Source organism: Cariama cristata, unplaced genomic scaffold (assembly GCF_000690535.1).
Source record: "Cariama cristata isolate BGI_N322 unplaced genomic scaffold, ASM69053v1 scaffold3772, whole genome shotgun sequence".
Lineage (NCBI taxonomy): Eukaryota > Metazoa > Chordata > Aves > Cariamiformes > Cariamidae > Cariama > Cariama cristata.
In genome coordinates this window covers 1162-9301 of record NW_009601974.1, presented here as the reverse complement: position 1 = coordinate 9301, position 8140 = coordinate 1162, and positions in this window count along the sequence as shown.

Sequence of the window (8140 nt, the reverse complement as noted above, 5' to 3'; positions counted from 1 at the left end):
TTGGCACTGCTGCTGACCCTCATGAAGTGTCTTCTGGCCCAGTCCTCAAGCCAAGCAATGTCCTTCTGATTGAAGCTCTGCCATTTGGCCTGCCATCTCATCCTCCTAATTTAATGTCATCTGCAAACTTGTTAGCATGTAGTCTCTGTCCTTGCCCAGGTCACTGTTGAGATGTTGATAGACATGGGCCACAAAATCGACCCCTGCAGGGCTGTTCTCATTGCTGGCTGTCAGCTGGTGTAAGCCATTGATCAGTGCCCTTCAACCCTGGGGATTCAGGCAATGTTCAGCCCACCTCTCTCCATTCATTCCTTTTGAAAGGCATGAAAAATACTTACCAACTCAGTAAATTTAATTGCTATAGGTTTGGTATGTGATGAAAATTAGTGCAAATCATTTGACATTTAAAACCTTTTAAACAATTTAAGAAGTTCTAACTTTCACTGCAAAGACTTATCCTTTGCTTTTTCCTGTGGTTTCTCAAAACACTTATTTCTGTATAAGATACACAACCCTTATAATTTAGTTTCACAACAGTGAACTGTACTTTCAATTAATATTTTAAAAGTGTATCTGAACTTGTTCCCTATTCTGGTACTGCGGATATGATAGGGTAATAATAGCTATTTTCATCAAATATAATGTCTTATAAAGACATAAATAGCTTCATTCCTATTTTAGATCTATATTAACAAGATGGTAGATTTTTCAGCATATTAGAAATTGTTATCTCACTGGGAGATACAATTTGAATATGAGTTGATTGACGTACAGTGCCACTGTGATTAAAAAGTTATCTAGACCCTCATTCTAATTTTAGACAGATGTTTACGTTGCATGAAATAAACTTTTTTGTATTTGGCTTTAAAAGTGAACTCCCAAACTCCCACTATAATACTCTTTTCATCTTACAAATAATGTTACCCTTTTTTTTATTTTTTCTTCATTTTGAACTTCTGACCATGAATGAGATGGTATGGCATTTGAATAGCACATTGCTAGGCCTATGCTGAGTATTGCAGTATGTATACATGATACAGTTTTGAAAGATATTGCCCTTAATTTCCTATTGAACACTGTCAGAGCTTTATTAAAACAGATTACAGAAACCTTAAGGCACACTAGGAGCTGGCGCTGTTCCTGCCCTTATGGGTGTCTGATGAACGACTTGCATCTGGGCCATGCCCTCAGTTTCCCATGGAGGTAATATGGGATTTTCTCACCCTTGAACCAGGCAGAGTGGAGCCCAGCGCTTGTAGAGTTTCTCTCAAAAAGTCAGAATTTTTAGAAATACCCTGGAAGTGAGGGAAGGTTCATTTGCACTTGCACAATAACCAAGAGGGCTGAAAATGCCAATTTTCTGTGAGTTTTGCAAAACTTGCGTTCACTAGCAAAGCTGTGTTAGTATAGGGAAGGTTTGTGCGGTCTCCTTGTTTTATACGATTTGAATATTGCCTGGTGCAGAGATAAACACTAACTGTTTAACATGCCATTGGCTGCAGTCATAGTGTGAGGAATTAACTGTCTTTTAGATGTCATTATTAATACTGGAGCTACATAATGAAAGTATAGGAGAGTTTTCAGATTAAATCCACCTGAAAGGAAAGGGCATTTGTATTCATATGCTAAAATAGAATCATAGAATCATAGAATCATTATGGTTGGAAGAGACCTCAAAGATCATCAAGTCCGACCATATACGCAATGCCACTGTGTGAGGAGGGGTTAAGTTAGAGTTTGGCCCAGCTGGGAGAAGAGGATTAATATTGACAGAAGTGTGTAAAAAAACCACTGGGATGGCCTTACTGGTCATTCTGTGTTATGCACAGACTTGGGAGAAAGCTAACAAAAGTTTACTGTGTCATAACCACTTGCCTTGGCAGCTACTGGGGCTGAAAATCCTATCTTGGGTTTTCTTCCTGTCTATCATGAAGTAACAGTCATCAAAATTGTATAAAACTTGAATTTGCTCTTTAGAGCATATATTGATAAAAGTTGAGGTAGGTGGGAATACAGTGGCAACTAAGGTTTTTTTGTTAATGTGCTCAAAAATGTGAAGGTATATTTAGTATAAAAATTAGTATAATTTTCTGTATTACCATCCCTGGTTACTTTTATTGTAATCCTGGTATCACTCAAAGTAGTTTCATGGAGAAATTGGAGAAACCAAATTCTTTGGTTGTGTGTTTTTTTTTTTTTTTTCCTTTTTGTTTTTAACAGAAATATAGACTAAGTGTGTTAATAAAGGGTTAATTATTCCTGGGGAGGCTATTTCCCTGAGCTCGACTAGAACAGTGAATGGCACTCACAATAATATGCAAATCTCAGCAAGCTCAGAGAAATGGCTTATTTACAGCAATTTATTTTATTTTTGTATTATATATTCTAAGGAGTCTACTTACAAAAGCAAATACATTATTTGCTCTTGAAACTAGGAATTGTAAAACAGCTTCATTCATTAGCTTTGGTGTAAGTTATGTCTTTCTTCCGCTAAATTGAAAAGCCTCTTTATAAAAGGATTTTTATATGGTATCTTGCAGGTTTAAAAAGTGATAGCAATGTGCCTGTAGGTGTGTTATATACCTGTCTCCTCCTTTGTCAAGTTTTGTGGTGTTATAAACCCATCATATCTTTAATTGTTTTTTCCCTTCCTTGTGATCTTTGACAAACCTCAGAAAAGAAAAGGGAGGGAGAGACTGCAATGGAGAACAGTGAAACTAGTCACAGCAGCTCTGTCAGTGGCACAGCTGCAACAAAGTAGAAGGTTTTTAACTTTTATAAAATAAAATGTCAGCAGAGCTGCTGAATCCATTTCAGACAGGTTATCTTAATACCGTTTTTCTTTCCACTGACCCATGACAGCATGAAAAAAGGCAGGATTGGTGACATTTGCTCAGAATTAATTCTGAAGGTGAAGGGAAGTTTTTATTCCTTTTATAAATAAAAATGACTGTAGCCAGCATTTGGCTGAAGGTGTATTGGTAATGTGGGCAAAGAGAGTTACATATTTTATAAATAAGGAAACCATGAAGTTGGAATATATAATCAGCAGTGTGTAATACATTCTGTCTTGACCTATGAATAATTCACTGAAGTATGGTAAAGCTACTAATTCGTACTCCTGGACCAATGATCTCGATGTTGTCTCCTATGAAACACTAAAACCTATTTCCATATTGACTGCTACTTTTAATGGTCTGCATTAATGAAAGAGGAGTATCTTATGCTAATGTATAATGTTGCTGGCCCAGAACACTAGTGAAGCAAAAAGGGAAGAGGTGAGGAGATTCCTTCAAAAGATCAGAAGTGGGTAACTGATCTTTCACACTCTGAGTATCAAAATGATGTAAGTGCTTTACAAGAGCACCACACACAGTGATAAATATTTCAGCCAGAGCTGCTATTCTTCATTACGGTACTTGCTCCTTGTGCAAGTCGGTGTAGCCACATACACAATGTTTTTTCTGAAGTTGCATTACTGTTTATGATTGTGTTTGTGGCCCAGGGGTTGATTTGTCAGGTCCACCGAGGACAATCAGTGTTAGAGGCAGGACTGCAAACTCAGATTTTTTTTTTTTTTCTTTTTCTAGTAGTCTCGTGCTGAATGCTCTCTCTCTTCCTTTGTTAAATTTGCCTGAAAAAGGAATCTTACAGTAACTAACAAAATTAATGTAAGTTTAATGCTCAGTATTTTCCAGGCAAAGGAAAATTCAGGATAGCATCTTTATCTGTGTTGAAGAAACGCAGATGAGATTTTCATGTATCTTTGTATTTGCTTAATATTTTATATAATATTTTGAGATTGGATCACCAATAATAAAATTATACATAAATATATTAAACTTGCTTTGTCACCTATCTTGAAGTCAACATTGAAAATTATCATTCCAATTTGAGGTTAGAAATTAGGTCTATTTAGTTCTTGAAATAAGTGTTACTGATATTCTTTAAGTGGTGGAAATACAGTATAACAAATTCAGATCACAATAAATTTTATTTTCAGCTGAATCTCAAACAAGAACTGACTATGAGCTGAGAAATAAATCCTGATGAGTGTATTTTGGTATGCGAGCATAAATGCAAAGATGGCAACTTCTACCTTAGTTAAGCTTTTGCTCTAATTAGCAAAAGCACTGTTCTTGTTCCTTTATAATTATTTCTAAACTAATTATTTTCAAACGCTCATTCCTCACTAAGAATTAATTACATGTGAAGTCTGAGTTTTTAAAATTAAACAACATTTGGAACTCCACAGACATGAAGAGTGGTACTTCTGCCTTGCACCTAATGCTCAGATCTTGCTAAGTCTCCAGCTCTCAGAGTGGAGTGGACCTATAGTGCTTCCTCACTCAAATGTCATTCTTGGACCAAAAAGAACTATCAGTGGACTTTTCCAGATGGGATTCTTCTTTGTATATTGATATGTGTCTATGTCATTTACTATAGAATAAGTGAGAAATCAAGCTGCTAGCATCTGATGTGTGAAATCTTTTCCTTCACCAAAATGCATAGCAAACTACTTTGTTCTTTACCTGTTACTGCTAGATTGAAGCGAATACTTTATTTAGCACATAAAAAGCCATCATAAAATTCAACTACTGTGGTATCTAGAGACATCATTATGATAGTTCTGTATTAGGATATTTCTTTGTTGTAACTAGTAGCAAGACTCTTCTTTGCATCTTTATCTACTTTCCTTTGTATAATTAACTGTTTGGTGAATTGATTTCTTATTATTTCAACAGCAAAGAATTCTGTATTTTCTTTCATTTTTGCACAAAGTCAATATGAATTGGGAATAATGTCACACTTTTTTGGTGAGATTAGACCCCATATGCACATGTATGAAATGTAGTAAATTTTAGTATTCATAAATTGCTTGGACTCTGAGAATGCCATTAGAAGAGTAAGGTTTAGATTAGTTGTCAATTTTACATTGCCTTACTGAACTTCTTTGCTCTTAACAGCCTTTAATTTCAGATGGGCAACCGCCCTGCACCAATTCTTTAGCAGGCCAAAATGTTGAAACCTGAATAGCTAAAATAACATTCTTTGCTGATTGCCCATATCCCTCTGCTCATTCTACGAAAAACACCCAAATCTGTTGATTTTTTGTACACCTCTTTGTGTAGCATATTTGTAAAAGGAGGTCCTCAGAGTCTTTCCACTGTGATTATGCTATTATGTCAGGTAGAAAGATATACAGAAATTTGCTTCATCGTTTTTAAGATGAGTTTTAAAGGCAAATAGTTGCTTTCTAGAAGCCTCACAAGTAGAGCCAGTGCTACTTTTGAGTACTGGGTAGACAGTGTGTTTTGGAGGGAAATAACAGACTGTAACTAGAAAGGGTGTGTGTTCCTAGATGCACCAGACAATTTTTTTTCTGTTATTTGAAAGCAATAGAAAACTGTTACTTAAGGGAAAGAAAGAAAATAAGAAGCATTTATGTACCCAGCTACCCAAATGTTGCAGAAGGCATTATTTTTGAGCACTGTAATATTAACCTCACCTGCAGCACCGTTGATTTTATGCTCAGAAGTTCACTGTGGACTTCCATGATGAGACGAAGAAGAAAAGGATACTGGAAAAAAAAAGTCAGTGCCATAATTTCTAAATAACTCAATAAAAAAATGATTTGCAAATATTTGTTTTGAAAACTGTATAAGCTACGTAAAGTATCACAATTTTTAAAAGCGCAACTTTAGTCCTTCATAGCACATTCAGTAATTTAACATTTAAAAAAAAAAAACTTGATTGATCTTGATTGCTTTCATGCAAATGCATTCTTTTGTGCTTGACTATTCACAAGTTTGGGATATTTTTCAGGATGATTCTTCTTTATATATTCTTAATGATACTGGCTGTAATCGTGCCTGTAAAAACAATTCTATTGCTTAGAATTACTAAGCATCAACAGCTGAGGAATAACATAGGTCGAATATAATTTGTATATTGCAAATCTAGATAGTTTTATTTCACATGCAAGAGTTAGTCAGCAGCGCACAGCTCAGATTTTTTTTCTGCTTGGACTCTGTTCTTGCACAGGCATCAATACTTACTTAGCATAAACATTGCAAGCAGTCTCACTGAATTCAGTTTAAACGATGTAGACACTAAATTTCAAATAAAAAGGCTCAACAGTGACTTTCCTAAGAAATCAAAACAATGTACCTGGTTACACCAGGCTTTAGAGTACCTGATTTTTAATTCTGACATGCTTGAACAAATAACCACCTGCGCAAATGAGGCTGAACTGCTGTTGGTACTCCATTAAGTCAGTGAGCTTTCAGGTGAGTGGATGATCTAGCTGCCTGAATCTATTTCAACCGTAGGCCTAATGTACAGTCAAGCCTAGCTATTCTACTAGTTACATTTAAGCTTAATTTTGAACATGTGCACTGTCTTGTGGAAGATAAATGTGTGAAATACAGCTGGTTTGACTGCTTGCCAGTCAGAGCAATATATTTGACTTTCCTTTGACTCTTGCATTCGGGGACCTTATTCTGGGGCTTGTAATATTTAAAAAACAGTTAACTTCATGTCTCTGCAATGCTGAATTACATATGACATTTGGAAGAAAGAACAGGAGATTAAATTAATGCCAATTCATCATATTATGTCTCACTCTGGCAAGCTTAATTGTAAGAATAATTGCAATTCCTATTTCTGTTTTCCTGTACTTTCCCTGGGACGGTGCCAGCTCAGATGCTAGTACTGTATGCCAATCAAAAAAGGAGACTAATCTTTCTGATTTCCAAAGAAGGGAGTGGCTAACTAAGAGCATGCTCCTAATTTCAGCCTAGAAAAGCATGAATGTGAGAAAGTGCCTCCTGTCTCTCCTTCTAGGCTTTAGCACACAAGTAGAATTGCTTTTTTTGGTATATCAAGTTTTCTGGCTACTTCAGAGATTGAACCTAGCCAGGAAGCAGCAGTAAAAAACCAGTTTTAAGTTCCCACGTAATGCAGCTGCAACACTTATTCTGTGTCTTTGCACTCGTGAGTTGGGTTTGAACATACCATTGTAGTAATCTAGAATGCAGATGAGGCCTCACGCTGACTACCTCTCACGCAATAAAAACCAAGCTCATACACTAGTTAATGTTGATTAAAGTCGAGCATCTTTTGGCCACATGATTCAGGGAGGTGGTAGTGTGGGGAATAGAAAACAAAAGAAATTAATTTAATTAGGACTTCGTTCCAGTGATGTCTGTGGTATACGCAATATCTGTAATACCAACTCCAACTGAGGGACAGCCTACAGCTTCTGTTAGGAAATAAAGGGGAACTTGGCTATGCTATAGTTTATGTAGTGCTCTAAAATGTAACAAAAGATGTCATCTGTTTCCTTCAGGCTGAGCCGGATTTACCAGGATATTGTGTCCAAAAACCACACATACAATTCTAGTTTTTGAGGAAACATGATGCTCTTTTACCTGTTGCAATGTAATTGGATAATGCATGTACAAATGACTTGTTTAGCCTGCCAATGAATGTTGCTAATGCCTTACCAAAAAAAAAAAGCATATTTTTTGTATTTTTTTTCCTCAGAGGCAAATCCAAACAATGCTAGATTTGGGAAACTGTTTACTGAAAAGCATTTTCTAATAGATCTTTGAAGAAGTGCAATTGTGTAATTATTATTGTTCAGTGCATACAGTACATTGTCTCCATCACTCTGTACACTGCTGCTATTAGTGCTTGTTCTAATAAATTTCAATGTACACTGTTTAAACTACTGTCATCTGTGTTCTGATTTATTAACATAAGAAACACTTTAGAATGAGGTTCTTGAATTAACTGTTTGTAACTAGCTAACTGAATTGACTATTAATCATAAAATTCTTAGTATATATTGTACAGATTGATTATGGAGAGGTGGGTGATAGTGGCAGCAATAGCACTGAAACAGCAGCTTCTCACTAGCATCATCCTGTTCCTTTGTAACCTTTTTTCACTGCAGGATTATTTTTATAAAACTTTTCCAATGTGATTCTCTGTGCAGTTCCTTTAAATCTGGCAGGAGCTACCACTGCAGTCTCAAAGAAGATAATTTTCTTTTTGGCAGTTCCCGGTTTTATCTTCATGGTACAGCTGGTAAGAACCTTTTGCTTCCCCCCACCCCCCCCCCCCCTCACCTCCT